Source organism: Vicia villosa, linkage group LG5 (genome assembly GCF_029867415.1).
Source record: "Vicia villosa cultivar HV-30 ecotype Madison, WI linkage group LG5, Vvil1.0, whole genome shotgun sequence".
NCBI lineage: Eukaryota > Viridiplantae > Streptophyta > Magnoliopsida > Fabales > Fabaceae > Vicia > Vicia villosa.
The window spans coordinates 39,494,189-39,511,714 of NC_081184.1; the positions used below are offsets into that span (position 1 = coordinate 39,494,189).

General features: G+C 37.2%; 2 long non-coding RNA genes across 2 annotated transcripts; both read right to left on the bottom strand.

Moving 5' to 3' along the window:
* Positions 1-8,013: 8,013 nt before the first annotated feature.
* Positions 8,014-8,797, bottom strand: LOC131606545 (uncharacterized). The gene is made up of 2 exons (XR_009284872.1): positions 8,750-8,797; positions 8,014-8,470 (listed from the first exon to the last, which is right to left on the bottom strand). It is a non-coding gene; the product is annotated as an uncharacterized LOC131606545 (long non-coding RNA).
* A 7,945-nt stretch (positions 8,798-16,742) lies between these two features.
* Positions 16,743-17,526, bottom strand: LOC131606546 (uncharacterized). Its single transcript, XR_009284873.1, has 2 exons — positions 17,479-17,526; positions 16,743-17,199 (listed from the first exon to the last, which is right to left on the bottom strand). It is a non-coding gene; the product is annotated as an uncharacterized LOC131606546 (long non-coding RNA).

Genomic DNA, 17,526 nt, shown 5'->3' on the forward strand with positions numbered 1-17,526 from the left:
GGGGCAACTGTTATACCCCAAAATTTGCCCGCATCTTTTTTCAAGAAAACTCCAATCTGAAAATTAAGAGTCTCATATAATCATGGATTTTTATTTCAACAAATATCCTGACATATGAAATACTTAGTTTTTAGAATTTTTCTTATACAGTAATTTGGCTTGCAGTTGAATTTATTCTTACGCAAACGCCAAATACTGTTTATTACTTCACACATGCTATTTATTTACAGATAAATAGTACTGACACAATTGGTCCAGAGTTAAATCTTTTTGCAGGCGCAGAATCAGGAAACTCAGACTGTACTGGTAACAAGTAGATTATTATTATCTTTTGTTTCCCACTAATTTTTGTACTATATTCCATTATTTTCAAAAATCTTTTCAAATCTCTTTTTCAAAAATCAAATCCTAACTTTATTCTCTACATCTCTCTTTTTCCCAACACTATCATACACTTTCTTTCAAATCTTACTTCCACTCAAATTTTCCTTTTGTACGGAATCACTTCATCCCCCAACGTCTCTATCTTCTTTCCATTCTATAAATACCTCCCATTTTCTTCCATAAAATCTCACATCAAATTCTAACTCATCTTTCAAATTCCTACCTCATATCTATTTTCTCTTCTTCCCTAACAAGAAATGGCAAAGTGGATAGAGACACTGTCTCTTACAGTCATCACCATTGCTACGGTGATCATGACTTTCTTCTGCCTGCATAGTCCTGAAGAGTGTGGACCTGCAATGGTTGCACTCCCAATCATCTACATGTTATTGTTCATAGCATGGGTCATTAACCGTCATTCCTGAAGTCTGCCGTGATTCTTATTTCTTAAATGTACCGTTTATTCGTCGTACTGTTCAATATAGTATGTAATATTTGTACTGTCAGTATTAAATGTTGAACTATTTGTCATAATATTGCTTAATTACTAAGATAATATTTTATGTGTTTTCTGCCAGTCAAATATTCATTTTTCTGTGCATTAAATGATTTTCAGGGTTATTATCGGTAATTTTGCCCGCATACAGTAAATATTAGTTATTTATTATGTCTGTGTTTTTAACAAGTCATGTAAATAAATTTCATTTTTCACATAAAACAAAAACAACAAAAAAGAAAATTAACTTTGACTGTTGATTTTTCACTCTAACTGCTACGTCAATACCTGGACAGTCAGTTGACAGCCAAACTGCTGGCAGTACAATTCTCAGTGTTTTGTACCATCAATCAAATCAATCTTTCACAATTCAAAATTCCAAGATTTTTGTTCTAGAAGTCTTCTGAATATCACGCGATTAGCAGAGACTCAACACTGCACAAAAATCAGGTACGCTTAACTGTCTCCTACATAAACAGTCCCTGACTAGGGTTTTCTTGTTTTTACAGGAGAAACAAGTTTTTGAGAGCTCAAATGGATTTCATACACATCCATATATCTCAAAGTACCATCATACAAATTTTCAAACTTCAATTCACTCAGACGCACCGTCAGCAGCTCAAACAGTCAACAGACGACCCGTTTGACCAAAAAAGTCAACAGACAGTCAAAAATGAATTTTTTTGTCAAAGTCCATATTTTGTCAAAGGATTCATCATTTGATCATTGGATGATCATAATTCATCAAGGAAAGATCAAAAATCAACAAAACCCTAAGATTCAAAATTAGGGTTTTTGCCTGAAAAGTCAACTCAACTTTGACTGGTCATAACTCTCTCATCCTTCATCCAAAAAATTCAAACCAAAGCTTATTTTGAAGTAAATTCAATTATCTTTCAAATGCCATTGATCCCATGGTCATTGGATTCACCATTTGAAAAATATGATCAAAGACAATACAGGTCATTTTCAAAGTCAACAAAAAGACCCTTTTTTCAAAAGGACACACAAGGAGCATCAAAAATCATTTTGACATGAGACCAAAGACATTGGTTAGAGGACTCTTTGAGGTTTCCAAAAAGTGAATGATCTCCTTCATATGACAAAAATTGAGGGATTTACACCTTGTTGAAGTTGGCTAAATTTTGGGAAAATGCATGAAACCAACATTGCTCAAAAATGCATTTTTTCCAAATGGGGCCAAGTTTTCATGGTTCAAACATCATTTCCACAATATTATGGGCCTCCCACGACCAAGACAAAGCCCACACCATTTTTATTCATTTTTGGTTTAATTTTATCACATATAAGATTAAATTAAAAAGGAAAAATGGAAGAATAATACATAGCTTTAATCTTAAGCTAAAGCCTCCACAATTGACTTAATTATGCAGCAAGGAAGGTGCAAGGAAAGTCTATGGAAAGAGGTGTGGAAGAATTAAGCAAAGGTTGCTTAAATTTTAAGCTTGAAAGACAAAAATTCAACAAAGACAATTAAGGCTTCTTAGCTTAGTTTTTAAGCACTCCATGGCTTATAAATAGCTTATCATACTTCACAAACAAGGGGAGAACGAAATAGAAAAGGAAGCATAGCATAGAAACCTCAAAATTCTCACAAAAATCTCCAAACTATGTAATTTTCATTTTCATATTTCCAATCAATATCAATACAAAACAATCACTTCCAATCATCTCTTAAAGCAACATAGAGTAAGAATAAGCTCTTTGTTTGGTCCCATGAGAGTCGTAATAAGTGTATAAAGTTTTGCATGAACATCATACTCCCTCATGCATACCACACCTAATCAGGTATCCTTTTATTTTCTATTTTATTTTAATTTCTTTACAAAATTAATTAAAAATAGTTTTAAAAATCCAAAAAATATACAAAAAATATTTTTAGACTTCTAAAATAATATATTATTTTCTGAAATAAAAATATTTTATTTTCTTTCAAAATTTCAATATTTTGCATAATTAATTAGTATATATTTATATATTTGCTTCTTAATTATTCTAACCAATCAAAAAATCATAAAAAAAATTGTTCTTAATGTTAAATATTGTTTATATATTATAAACTAATTTTGTACATATTTTGAATAATTTTCTTTTTAAGTTTTAATTATTTGTATAATTATTTGCATAATTATGTATTAATTAACTTAATCAATTTCAAATAAATTCCAAAAATTCCAAAAAAATTAGTTTTGTTTTAAAATTAATTAACAAATATTTTGTACATGTTTTAAACTTAATTTCTAGGTTTAAATCTATTTTCATCTTTTTTCTTCATTTTAATTTAATTAATCATGCATTAATTATAATTAAAATCAATCATAAAAAATCCAAAAACATGCCTTTTATTTTTCTTGCAATTTAAATTCCTAGATAAATGTATAGGATGTAAAAAATCATGTAAATAGGCTAGTTTACATTTCCTGCACAATCGATGTAATAGCGTAGATTACTTTCCGCACTTTACATTTCTGCATTTTAATTTCCCGCACATATAAACTGCGTGTATGTCAAAGATAAAATTGAACCGTTAGATCACTAACTTCAAAGATAAAAATATCTGAATCCAATCACAATCACACTTGCACCTCTTAAGGTAAATCACTTCTCATTCTTTTCAAAATCAAAGTCAAAATTCTACTATTTTGAGTACAAAATCGAATCTTTTGTTTATATCCGGTGAAAGGATAGATTTTTAAAGGAAATAGGATAAAGACCTTACAACTCAAGGTAGACCTCCTAGTTTGCTTGCTCAAATCAAAACAAACAAAATTCTCATACACTGTTGTTTTTCAAAACAAAATTTTCAAAAAAGACAATACTTTGTATACATCCAAACACGGATTATTACAAAGTTAACGTTCTTTTCAAAACATCTTTCGAAAGATAAACAAGCATTTTGTATACATCCACACACGGATCATTACAAAATTCAATTTACAAAGGTATTTGAAACCACATATGAGCAATTTCAGAGCAATTGAAAAGTGATCGAAAAACAAGTGAGCTAAGCAAACTTAAGAGCCCATGGATAACCATGGATACAAAGGGTGCTAACACCTTCCCTTTGTATAACCTACCCCCTTACCCAGAATTTCTTAAAGGTCTTTTTTCTGTTTCTTTTATAAACCTTTCCTTAATTGGATAAAATAAAAGGTCGGTGGCGACTCTGTGAATTTTCAAAATGCGAAAGCATTAAGCGATAAAAAAGAGTCAGTTCACGTATCTCTACAGAACAGAGGTATGGCCCGGGATTAAAAAACGGAGGTCCACAGAACTGGCGACTCTGCTGGGGAGATACTTTCAAAAACAAAATGTTTTCAAAAGGGGTTACCTTAAGAGAATAAGTCACTTCGATGTTTTCAATTGTTTGACTTGATTGCTCTATTTTTCAAAGGTTTGTTTGGGTATTTTGCTTGTGTGAAAGATTCTAACCCGAATCTCGAGATACCTTAAGTATATGACAATAGACCAAGGAAACTGTACGGCATGTACCGATACGGTTGATCTGGTAGTCATCGTTAGTGCGATACTTTGGTTTATACTGATGTCCCTTGAAAACGATCAAGGAGTATATTAGGCTTCCGAAATGTCATTAAACACTAATTTGTCTTAGAACCTTTTTAGTTGAACTTGACTTGTGGCCTGTTAAGTGGCTAGCTTTGAAATTGATCGAAGTTAGTTATCCTCGAGGAATATTCCGCTCGAGCGCCGTATTGAGATGTTACTTCCAAGGATCATAGAACCCGAATACTATTCTAGGACAGGTTTTAACCAACTCAACTTCAGTGGGGAGGGTATCACCTATCAGCTCCATGCAAGCCTTTAAACCTAAGGCTATTGTTTGATTTGTTTTTGTGTGCCACATGTTTGCATCATAAGCATATCATTTTTGCACCAAACACTTCAAGGATCAAAGAGTTTACCTTTGTTTTTGCAGGTAATGGCTCCCGCCACCAAAGATTACATCCGAATCAACATCTCAACGGTACCATCTAAACTAAAAGACTTAATGTCAGAATTCCCCAGGAATGTTCAATTCACTGAAAGGCATGGTCACCTACTCCATTTGGTTACCTTAAAATTTGAAGAAGACATGATACGGGTCCTGTTCCAGTTCTTTGACCCTGAACATCATTGCTTTACCTTTCCTGATTACCAGTTGGTACCCACTTTGGAAGAATTCTCTGAACTAATGGGATTACCTATTCGAAATCAATTACCTTTCACTGGTTTAGAAAGGATTCCAAAACCTGAAGTCATTGCTGCTGCTTTACATCTGCGGAAATCAGAAATCGAGTCCAATTGGGAAACAAAGAGTGGAGTTAAGGGTTTGCTTGCCAAGTTCTTATTGGAAAAGGCTCGACTACTGCTAGAAAACAAAAGTTATCCAGCTTTTGAGGAAGTTATGGCACTTTTGATCTATGGGTTGGTTTTATTCCCTAATCCCGACCAGTTCATAAGTGTACACATCATCAACCTTTTCCTAATCCGTAACCCGGGTACCAACATTGCTGGGAGACATTCTACATTCTCTACACACTCGTACCATGAAGAAACGAGGAACTCTCATGTGCTGTATACCACTACTGGCTAGGTGGTTTACATTTCATCTTCCCCGATCAGTGTTGAGAAATGAACAAAGGATGCAATGGTCTCGCAGGATTATGTCTTTGTCTCATTCAGATATCCGGTGGAACAACTTCTTTCAAAGAGACATTACTATCATTGATCATTGTGGAGAGTACCCTAATGTACCACTCCTTGGCATCAAAGGAGGCATCACTTACAATCCCTCTTTAGCTCTACGCCAATTCGGATATGCAAGGAGCAACGGTCCTCATGACATGATTATCCGTGGCATTTTGTTTGATTACAAGAATGATTCTCATAGACACCGACGAAGGTTCATACATGCATGGGGCAGTGTCTATAGAATAGAAAGCAAAACTCTGGGGCAATGGAATTCTATTCCTATGGAACCCTACCTCAGATGGGTCCGCACTCATGCTCAGAAACTCCTTATGCCATATCCTGCTGTTCTACCTGTGACTATTGAACCAGAGGTCGAGGGATATGAACCTCAAGTTATTCTACACCCGGACATGCCAACTGACCTAGAAGAGTTGCAAAAATCTTGGGTTCAACTCAAAGAGGAAAGAGACACCTTCAAATCAAACTGTCAAGACTATGAGAAAAGGATATTGGAGCTCACCGGACAACTTCAAGAAGAACAGCAGATCAACACATTCCTGGGGGCAAAGAGAAAGCGTCCACGGGAGACCTGAAGGATCATTTATTTTATTTCTTTCTTGTAAGCCCAAATGAGGCAAAGAAAAAAGAAGCAAAAAAAAAAGAGAAATAAATTGATTAACTAACGTTTGTTTCTTCTTTAACAAATCTAAACTCTAAGATCCTTGAAACGTTGCACACACATTTCACTTCATGCATTGCATATACATTTCATACATTGCATTCATATACATTGCATATACATTTCATACATTGCATACACATGGCATCCAGTCATACACATTGCATAACACGTTCACATGACGGATTTCTCATCTTCTCGCTGTTTATTTCAGTCAGAAGAGATGGAATCTGAAATGAGCATCAAGAATCTCGAAGCACAGAATGCCCAAGTTCAAGTGGCAATTCTGGAACTGGCAAAGGGGCAACAAGAACTGAAAGCCCTGATAATCAAGAAGAAAAAGAAGCCCAAAGGATCTGTAGGCGTGAGTCACCTGAAAAGGAAGATCAAAATCCCAGTCAAAAAGTTCAAAAAGCCACCGATCCCTGAAACAGTCGGTGATGGTGAACAAGAAGACAATCAAAGCAACCAGGGTTCTGCTAAACCCTCTCTCTCTTCAAATGAAGAAAATGATCATTCTGGGGACGAACCGGATGATGAAAAATACCAACAGCTGGAAGACCGTATGAAAGCTATGGAGATACAAAAAATACCTGGCTTAGATTTCAATGATCTAGGGCTCATCTCGGATGTTGTTATCCCTCCAAAATTCAAAGTTCCTGTCTTTGCAAAATATGATGGAGTTTCTTGCCCGAAACTACATCTGAGATCCTATGTAAGGAAGATACAACCTCATACAACGGATAACAAATTGTGGATTCACTTCTTCCAAGAAAGTCTGTCGGGTACACAACTCGAGTGGTACTATCAGCTGGAAAATACCAAGGTTCATACTTGGGAAGAATTAGCTGCTGCTTTTTACAAACAGTACCAATACAATGCTGATCTTACGCCAACCCGTACTCAACTAAGGGGCATGTCTATGGGACCAAAAGAAAGTTTCAAAGGATATGCACAAAAGTGGAGAGATATGGCTGGAAGGGTTCAACCACCCTTATCTGATCGCGAACTAGTTGACATGTTCATGGGCACTTTAACTGGCCCTTTCTATAGCCATTTGCTGGGAAGCTCATCATCAGGTTTCACTGACCTGATACTGACCGGAGAACGTGTCGAAAGTGGCATTCAAAATGGAAAAATTCAAATAGGTTCCTCCTCTGGTACTACAAAAAGGCCCATCAGCGGGAGAAATGAGGTCAATGCAACACAAATTCAGAAAAGTCGCAAAAGTGAGCAGCATCAATCTGTAGGGGCAGTTCTGATCTCCGCATCTGTGTTGCACCCCAAAATTTGCCCATCTAATTTTATTTTTAATTGGCTTAAGTTTCATATTCATTTGCATATATCCACTAGACCATGTAACACATCATGCATTATTAGTAAATAAATCTGATATTGGGATCAAAGATCTTGTTGACTTGGAAGTTATTATTGCTTAAAATTTTTTATCTATATTCAGAGGTTATTCAAAGGGTCTACCTCACTCAAGTTGATTTAAGATTGAATAAGGGTTTCATTGAAGAGGGGAACCAATTGAGGATTTGTTCCTTGAAATTCAAGTGGATTCGAATTCAAAGAATACCATAATGGATTAGAATTATTAAGAATTTGTGTGGGATTTCCTGAGAAACAAGCTACTTGAAACTTAGAGCATATGACATGCACAAGGATACTCAAGCCTGTTCATTTATTCAAGAGTTATTCAACACTATTTTCAAGATATACAAGTTCGATTACCAAATGTCACCAATACATGTTCATATACAGATTCATTACCAGTCAAAGCCCTACCTTACATCATTCACATTTTTTGAGTTTATCCGATCTATACAAGGTTAATGTTATTCAAGTTCACTCGCAAAAGAAAAATGCATACAAGTACAAATATTTTGTTATTACATTACAAGATTATATCTAAGTCCTGGATCTACTTTTCTCCAAGTCCTTGAGTCACTCCATCTTGCATCCAATGAGTGAGCCTCTGCAAAGCCTTTTGCTCATCACCGTACTTACCATAACCCTGCATATGTGCACAAACAATCAGGCTGCACCTCAGAGACAAGTGGTTGCTAGGAGAGTTCAGATTGCATTTCAAAGTGGTTTGCTACTAGTGTTGAAGCTGACAGCTGCTCTTCTTGTCCAAAACCAAGACCGGCAGAGGCAACAGCCAGTCCCTCTCCACACATCAATTTAATACCCTGCATAAAACAAACCAAAAAGAGAAGGAAATCAACTTCAAAACTCAGCATAGCCCAAAAAGAAATAGTGCCATATGTATCTAACAAAACCTGCATAATTCTACATACAAAAGAGATCCCACAGTCCATAAACCATTTCCCTAACTTCTAGAATCAGTTACAACTTCCTAACAGAATTCATAACCACCAAACAAACTCTAACTACCATCCTAACAGCTATAACAGAATGAGAAACAGACTCTCCAGCAGAAATGAAGAGCAGAGAAAGAAGAGAGTTACCTATATATACTGAGATCTTCATCTTCTTCAGGCTCTCGACACCACTTTTCCACAAATCATCACAATCATTCTCAAACCACCACTTTTCCACAAATCATCACAATCATTCTCAAACCACCACTTCTCACCCTTCATCTTCATCATTCTTCAGCTCCACCATTCATCACCTTCACAAGTTCATCATCTTCACACTCCATTCTCCCTCTCCTCCAACTCCCTGCAATTCCCACATTCATCAACACACAATCTTCTCCAATTCAATCAATAAAGTGTAATAAGAAAGGAGCATGAGTATAATCGAATTGCACTGACCTGTAAAAACGATTCTCTCTGCAATCTTCCTTTGGATTCGAGCTTCAATCCTTCTCCTCTTCACCATCAATAATCAGCATCTCCAACGAGTTCCTGGATCTTCGCAGCCTCATACATAATCATCTTCGTCATCACATCAACCTTCAGAGCGAGGCAATCTTCAAGCAATGGCATCATCACGCAGCAATAACCATGACAAGTCATTCAAAAATCAGAAATAAGAGAAGAAGGAGCAAGAAAAGAACTCAACTGAAAAGAGAGCTCAAAGATTTACCTCTGGTTTTCCTCAACAACTATCATCAAGCTTCATACTCTCCAGGTAAACGCTACAACTTTCCGATTCTTGCATTCTTTTCATCTACGAGGTGTTAGAGCTTGTTCTGTTGACCAAAACCCCTATGGTGGTAGCTTCTAATTGGATCGAAATTGTTGTGTAAACCGGTTGATATCACTTAGGTTTTCGTTCGTTCCGTTTTGAGGATTAGAGAGTGTGAACGAGAGGTTAATGAGGAATCACGTTAGGCTAGACTTGAAATTAGGAAGAAGAGGTCGTTGGTGATGTGTTCATCACGGCGGCGCTGTAATTTTTGGTCGGAGTAGCTCCGGCGCCGTCGTATTCGAGCGAGAGACGGAGTTGAGTCTGAGAAGAGAAGTTGAAGAGTCATAAGATGAACCCTAAAATCCCCTATATATTTTAATTTACTTAACTTAGGCTTTAATTTGATTAATTGAAATTAGTTGGATAAACAGAGATTAATCATGTTTAACATAAAGTTTGAATTTCGATTAAGTGTTTGATTAAGCCATTTTTGTCTGATTTTGGATTGGATTCATAAGTTCTAGAACACCACATTTCTTGGGCCCGCTTCCTGTTCGCACCCCCTCGGGCCCATGCCTTTTTTGGCTGTATAAAAAATCTGTAAACAAAAACATCCTTTGGGCTGGGCCCTGCGCCCTGCTGCTAATAACACCATAAATTCAACTTTCACCCCCCTAAGATCTTTTTTTTATATAGTTATTTTTAGACTTCTTTTTTTACCAATAAAAATGTAATTTGCTCTTGTTATATTTTAGACCTTTAGCACAATTTTTGACACATATAAAAATAATCACTACAAATATTAGTTTAGGCTATTATTGTAATTCTTTTGCTTGATTAGAATTCTTGTTTTTGTCATATAAAAATCAATAATAATAATAGTCCTTTAATTCACTTTTGGTACTATATTTTGCATCATTTGCTTCCATGTTTTGTACCATATTTCAAGTCATTTTTGCACTATTTTTGTATCATTGTTTACTTGTAATTTTTACTTGTAATTTTGATCTTTGCTTGTGCGTGTAATCTCATTCCTTTAGATTTAGGACCTATAATCCCCATAACTATTAGGTTTAGTCTTTTTTCCTTAAATTCCTAACTTTAGGTAGAAACCATGACAACATTAGGACTTAGAAGTTCCCTTCATACTTAGGCTAGTTATTCATTTTAGGCTAGTTTTCTTTCCCTGTTTCTTTTCAACTTTAAGACATTTAATAAAGGAAGAGGCGAATCACACTTCATTAAAAGTGGGAGAGAAATGAGTGGGATCCATTCCCTAATCTGTTTCTCAATCACTTAGTGGGAGGGAAATGAGTGGGATTCATTCCCTAATCTGTTTCTCGATCACTATGTAGAGAAATGAGTGGGATTCATTCCCTAATCTGTTTCTCGATTTCTATGTAGAGAAATGAGTGGGATTCATTCCCTAATCTGTTTCTCAATCATTATGTAGAGAAATGAGTGGGATTCATTCCCTAATCTGTTTCTCTACAATTTGTGTGATTCAACTCGCAGATTAATTCCCCTTAAAAATCACCAATCAAAAACATCTAAAACACTTAATAAAGGCTTAGACCTAAACAAAGTAAGGAAGTGATGCGAAGCCTTGTATTGGGTTTTGTTCATCATGAAATTACATCTAAAAGACACAAACCAATCTTCTCTCTTCTCTCTCTTGCCTCCGAGGCATTCTTTCTCTTGCCTTCAGGGCACTCTTTCTCCTAATCGGACACGTTATTTCCGCTCCATTCCCAGCTTAAGACTCCAGAGGTCGAGCAGCGGAGTGCGAATGTAACTGTGCAACTAAAAAACACAAAAACAAACAAAAACTAAAGAGCCGAACTACGGCGCTCTGATTCCTGAAAAGGATACGTAGGCATTAGGTCGCGGGGCCTAAGCGAGCACAACTATTTAAAAACCTTATTTTCCCCGTGTTTCTTTTCTTTCATTTGCATGCATTCCCTTAGTAATTAAGCCTTAGATTTATACACCCTTAGAATAGAACAAACATAGGTGGATACCATCGAGTACGATGGGCGTGAGGGGTGCTAGTACCTTCCCCTCGCGTAACCGACTTCTTACCCGATCTTTGGTCGCAAGACCTTTCCTTTCCTTATTTTAGGTTTCCTGATATTCCTTTCCCGCTTTGGGATAAATATATTGGTGGCGACTCTGTCTACATTTCGCGAGCGTGCGACAGCTGGCGACTCTGCTGGGGACGTTAGACCTATTGCGGGTCCGTACTTAGCGAGTCGATCCTAGCCTCTGTTTGTTTGTTTGTTTATTGGGTGTGCTTATATATTGCTTATGCTTTGCTTCATTTATTTTATGCTTGCATATCATGTCTATTTACTGCTTGCATATCATGTTTATTTTCTCGCATTCTGGACTATATTATGGGTCCCCGTGGGGGCCACATATTTTTCTGTTTGTCTTTGCAGGTTGGGTGGGATTTCTATGAGGTAAAAGGCCCAATACCCAGGCCAGAGTGATACCTTAGGAACTAGGAATAGAGTGGCCATGACGGACAGAAGACGTATGTCTGATTGATCCGATCATGTATCCACGGACAGAGCTTGGTTGAACGAGGCAATATCGTATGATAGCGCCTACTTTCAATCCTCTGTTGGCTTCTTGACCTACCATATACTAGATCCTACCTGTGAGAGGGGTTGGGAATTTTGTTTTGCAGGAAAACATGCCTCCATCCTGCCCTAAGCCATTCAGACTATCTATCATAATCAACGTCGAACCTCTGAATCTGGAGGGTTCGACCTTATGTGACTTATGCAAGGTTATCTATCAGAATCAACGTCGAACCTCTGAATCTGGATGGTTCGACCGCCTTTGACTTATGCACAAGCTATTTATCCAGAAAGCAACGTCGAACCTCTGAATCTGGAGGATTCGACCATATCTTATTGTCCATGAGAAGATGTTATCCAAGAGGCCTTGATCCTTGATCCTGATTTATGATACATTTGCATCTTCATTGACATTTTTGCATTCATGCATGTGCATCCATGGTTACCAAGACTCTTACCACTGTTCCTCTCCATCAGATCAGTCAAGACGATTCCTCCACACCGATATCTAACAAGAGCTCACAGAAGAAAAATCATGGGGAATTACAAATAAAATCAAGCTACTATCTAAGCACCCCATGCCTCCTCATAAGGGCACCTTCCACCACTGGGACCATGAAGACTTTACGTTTGGCAGAGAACATTTCATTTGCATTAGAATAAGGCCAAGCTTGCCATTGTATAGATTTCTTTAGTATTTTCAATTGTATTACTTTTGTTGTTATCAAGTACTTCTCATTGTAAGAAATTCATTCTGTTTGAATAAATAAAAATAATGCAATATACATGTTTCTCTCAAATCATTTCATCTTTATCATTATGTTCATTGATACTTCACTCATTTGTCTTAAGCAACTAAAAAAGGGGAATGATGGAGAATCAAAAAAACACATGAATCACTAATTGTATGCTTTTGGAACAAGATCTTGCTGAGGATGTACAGGCATTGTTTCAATTCCTAAACACCGGAGTTATAAGGGAGTGAAACCTTCGTAAACCCCTTTGAGCTTAGGGAGTAGTAGTTTCTTTTCAAATATATAAAACCCTTAATCTTAACCAGGGGCAGGGTAGTCTTCAGTTAGTGCGACTGAGCGCTCAACTTTCAGGTATTCCATCAGAGGATCAATCATATTCTATCTCTCACAACAAAGAAGAAGAGCACATTACACAATGGATGTCTCCCATTCACAAAGAAGAAGGCAGTCACAACCTTTTCATCAAGACAATCACAAATGTCATACAACTTGTTTCCGAACGAGACAAAAAAGAATGAAAAGAAAGTATTGAATCATGATCAAAAAAGAAAGAAGCAAAAGCCCGCTAAGTCAAAAAAAAAAAGAAGGAAGAAAGGAAGAGCTTTGAAGCAAATGACTTAGGCAAAAATTGGGGCATATCCCGCTGGACAACAAAAACCAAAATCAAAAGAAACTTTCTGTCCAGGCAAAAGTTAAGGAAAGCAAAAGACAAAAGCAAAACAAAAATCCTCCAAGGGACAAGTTGTTGTGACCATCAATAAAAGCACCAAAGGGTGACTGCCACCTCCATCAAAGCTACAAAGGATCCTCATCCATCACAATCCTTCCTGAAAGATGAACACTCGTGTCAAACTAACTGAACGTAGGACTGGAGGACATCATGAAGAGGGGTGGGTTAAGTAGAACTTGAGCCTTTATCCTTTGTTTCTCAAACCGTGAACCCGGCCACGTTACAACCCTCAAAAGTCCTAATTGAAGCAGGGTTCGTTCTGAAAGCATACAAACTGTGAAATCATGTCAAAACTGACTCCTTATGTTGCTGTGTCATTTGTGTTAGTATCGATATAACATTGACAAATAAAAACTTTTCTTTGAGAGTAACATGTGCATTGCATTTCTCATTATCTCTTCCAAAACAGAATTGTCTCTAATATGAAATTAAGTACTTGATACCAAGAAATGTTCAACATTGAAATTCCATCGAGTAGTCTTACAAAGGCAAAGGTTGGTCATCCACTGAGCAAATATCTGAAGTATCCATTTGGTGGAAAAGTTCCTTTCAATCTGGGGCATTCATTCCATGACCTACATTAGGGCAGACCATTTCAAATCTCCATGATTCAAGCATATCAAAGTTCTATCTCAAGAGATCTTGCAAGCTGGGGCAAGCTAATAACAATTCACCTCTTCATCTTCAAGCAAGTGTCGGCTATTGAGACAAGTGTCGAGGAGTCATGCCAAACACCTCACTTTCACAAGTTCTATCCACAAGCAATATCCTTTCCGCAAGGGCATCATCCATCTGTTCCTTGTATCCCGGAAACAATCATTCCATTCATAGTCATGCATGCATCATGCATATCATTGCATTCTCATTATCATTTCACCCGCATGATCCAATCATCAATAAAGCATGGGCATCCACCCTACCTTGAATCAAGCAAAGTTCAGAACTCCACTTAATCTATTCCTCACACAAAGTAGAAACCTTGATCAATCAGTACACTGCATGTATAATTCATTACATTGCATCTCCAAAAGTGCATAAAACAAATCAAGCATTGCATATGAAGCATAAGCCAAGTTACTCATCAGATGAGGTCCCTACAAGCATTCAATTGATATTCCACTGGATCGCTCAGAGTTACCATTGTGGTGTCATCTCCCAAAGTCAATCATGTCCATCTTTCTTCAACCCAGAGCTGATGTTTTTGTGTTCAACCCAGAATTGACTTTCCCTCCATCTTTTAACCCCGAGTTAATTATCTTTTCCCACTCAACCCAGAGTTGACAGTTATCTCTTTTCTTTTCCCGCTCAACCCAGAGTTGACGGTTATATTTTATTCAACCCAGAGTTGATCCTTGTCTCTTTCCCACTCAACCCAGAGTTGACGGTTATATTTTATTCAACCCAGAGTTGATCCTTATCTTATTTCCCACTCAACCCAGAGTTGACGGTTATCTTTTATTCAACCCAGAGTTGATCCTTGTCTTTCTTTCCCACTCAACCCAGAGTTGACGGTTATCTTTTATTCAACCCAGAGTTGATCCTTGTCTTTCTCTCCCACTCAACCCAGAGTTGACGGTTATCCTTTATTCAATCCAGAATTGACTTCTCCTTTTTCCCACTCAACCCTGAGTTGACGGTCATCTTTTCCCTTTTCCCGCTCAACCCAGAGTTGACGGTTATCTTTTACTCAATCCAGAATTGATTCCTTTGCCCACTCAACCCAGAGTTGACGGTATTCCTAATTGTTCATCTTTCCTCTTGCAACCCAGAGTTGATGTTTTTGTGTTCAACCCAGAGTTGATTTTCCTTTCATCTTTTAACCCCGAGTTAATTATCCTTTCCCACTCAACCCAGAGTTGACGGTTATTGCTTGTCTTTTCCCACTCAACCCAGAGTTGACGGTTACCTCTTTCTCAACCCAGAGTTGACGGTTATCCATTGTTGATTTCTCTTTCCCACTCAACCCAGAGTTGACGGTTATCTTCTTTCTTTCCCACCAAACCCAGAGTTGACGTTTATCATTTACCTTTTCTTACTCAACCCAGAGTTGATGGTTATCCCTTATCCTTTTTCCCTCTCAACCCAGAGTTGATGGTTACCCTTTATTCAATCCAGAGTTGACTCCTCCTTTCCCACTCAACCCAGAGTTGACGGTTACCTTCTGTCTCTCCCATTCAACCCAGAGTTGATGGTTATTCCTAATTGATCATCTTTCCTCTTTCAACCCAGAGTTGAATTACCTTCTCTCAACCCAGAGTTGATGTCTACCCATTGTCTTGAACCCAGAGTTGATTTCCCTTTATCCTTCAACCCAGAGTTGACCCACGTTTATTTTTCAACCCAGAGTTGATGTTTATTTCATTTCTAACCCAGAGTTGAATTACTTTCTCTCAACCCAGAGTTGATGTCTATCTCTTGTTTTCAACCCAGAGTTGATGTTCTTACTTTCTATCTCAACCCAGAGTTGATGCCTATATCTTGTCCCATTAATACTGACTTCCCTTTCTATTCTCAACCCAGAGTTGATGTTTACATCTTGTCCAACCCAGAGTTGACTTCCCTTTGTTCTTCGACCCAGAGTCGACCCACTTTTCTTTTTCAACCTAGAGTTGATATGAGTTCATTTCTAACCCAGAGTTATTTCAATCAATCCAGAATTGATACAATCTTTTTCAGTGGAGTTGACACCATTCCCTCCCCAATGGATCCTATCTCATCAGGCAAATTTTCAGGTTCTCTTGATATTTAATCTTCTTCTTCCTTGAATGATCGAAAGGCTAACGCCAATCTCACCTTCAGGATTAAGATGATTAAATAGGGGCAGCTGTTGCACCCCAAAATTTGCCCATCTAATTTTATTTTTAATTGGCTTAAGTTTCATATTCATTTGCATATATCCACTAGACCATGTAACACATCATGCATTATTAGTAAATAAATCTGATATTGGGATCAAAGATCTTGTTGACTTGGAAGTTATTATTGCTTAAAATTTTTTATCTATATTCAGAGGTTATTCAAAGGGTCTACCTCACTCAAGTTGATTTAAGATTGAATAAGGGTTTCATTGAAGAGGGGAACCAATTGAGGATTTGTTCCTTGAAATTCAAGTGGATTCGAATTCAAAGAATACCATAATGGATTAGAATTATTAAGAATTTGTGTGGGATTTCCTGAGAAACAAGCTACTTGAAACTTAGAGCATATGACATGCACAAGGATACTCAAGCCTGTTCATTTATTCAAGAGTTATTCAACACTATTTTCAAGATATACAAGTTCGATTACCAAATGTCACCAATACATGTTCATATACAGATTCATTACCAGTCAAAGCCCTACCTTACATCATTCACATTTTTTGAGTTTATCCGATCTATACAAGGTTAATGTTATTCAAGTTCACTCGCAAAAGAAAAATGCATACAAGTACAAATATTTTGTTATTACATTACAAGATTATATCTAAGTCCTGGATCTACTTTTCTCCAAGTCCTTGAGTCACTCCATCTTGCATCCAATGAGTGAGCCTCTGCAAAGCCTTTTGCTCATCACCGTACTTACCATAACCCTGCATATGTGCACAAACAATCAGGCTGCACCTCAGAGACAAGTGGTTGCTAGGAGAGTTCAGATTGCATTTCAAAGTGGTTTGCTACTAGTGTTGAAGCTGACAGCTGCTCTTCTTGTCCAAAACCAAGACCGGCAGAGGCAACAGCCAGTCCCTCTCCACACATCAATTTAATACCCTGCATAAAACAAACCAAAAAGAGAAGGAAATCAACTTCAAAACTCAGCATAGCCCAAAAAGAAATAGTGCCATATGTATCTAACAAAACCTGCATAATTCTACATACAAAAGAGATCCCACAGTCCATAAACCATTTCCCTAACTTCTAGAATCAGTTACAACTTCCTAACAGAATTCATAACCACCAAACAAACTCTAACTACCATCCTAACAGCTATAACAGAATGAGAAACAGACTCTCCAGCAGAAATGAAGAGCAGAGAAAGAAGAGAGTTACCTATATATACTGAGATCTTCATCTTCTTCAGGCTCTCGACACCACTTT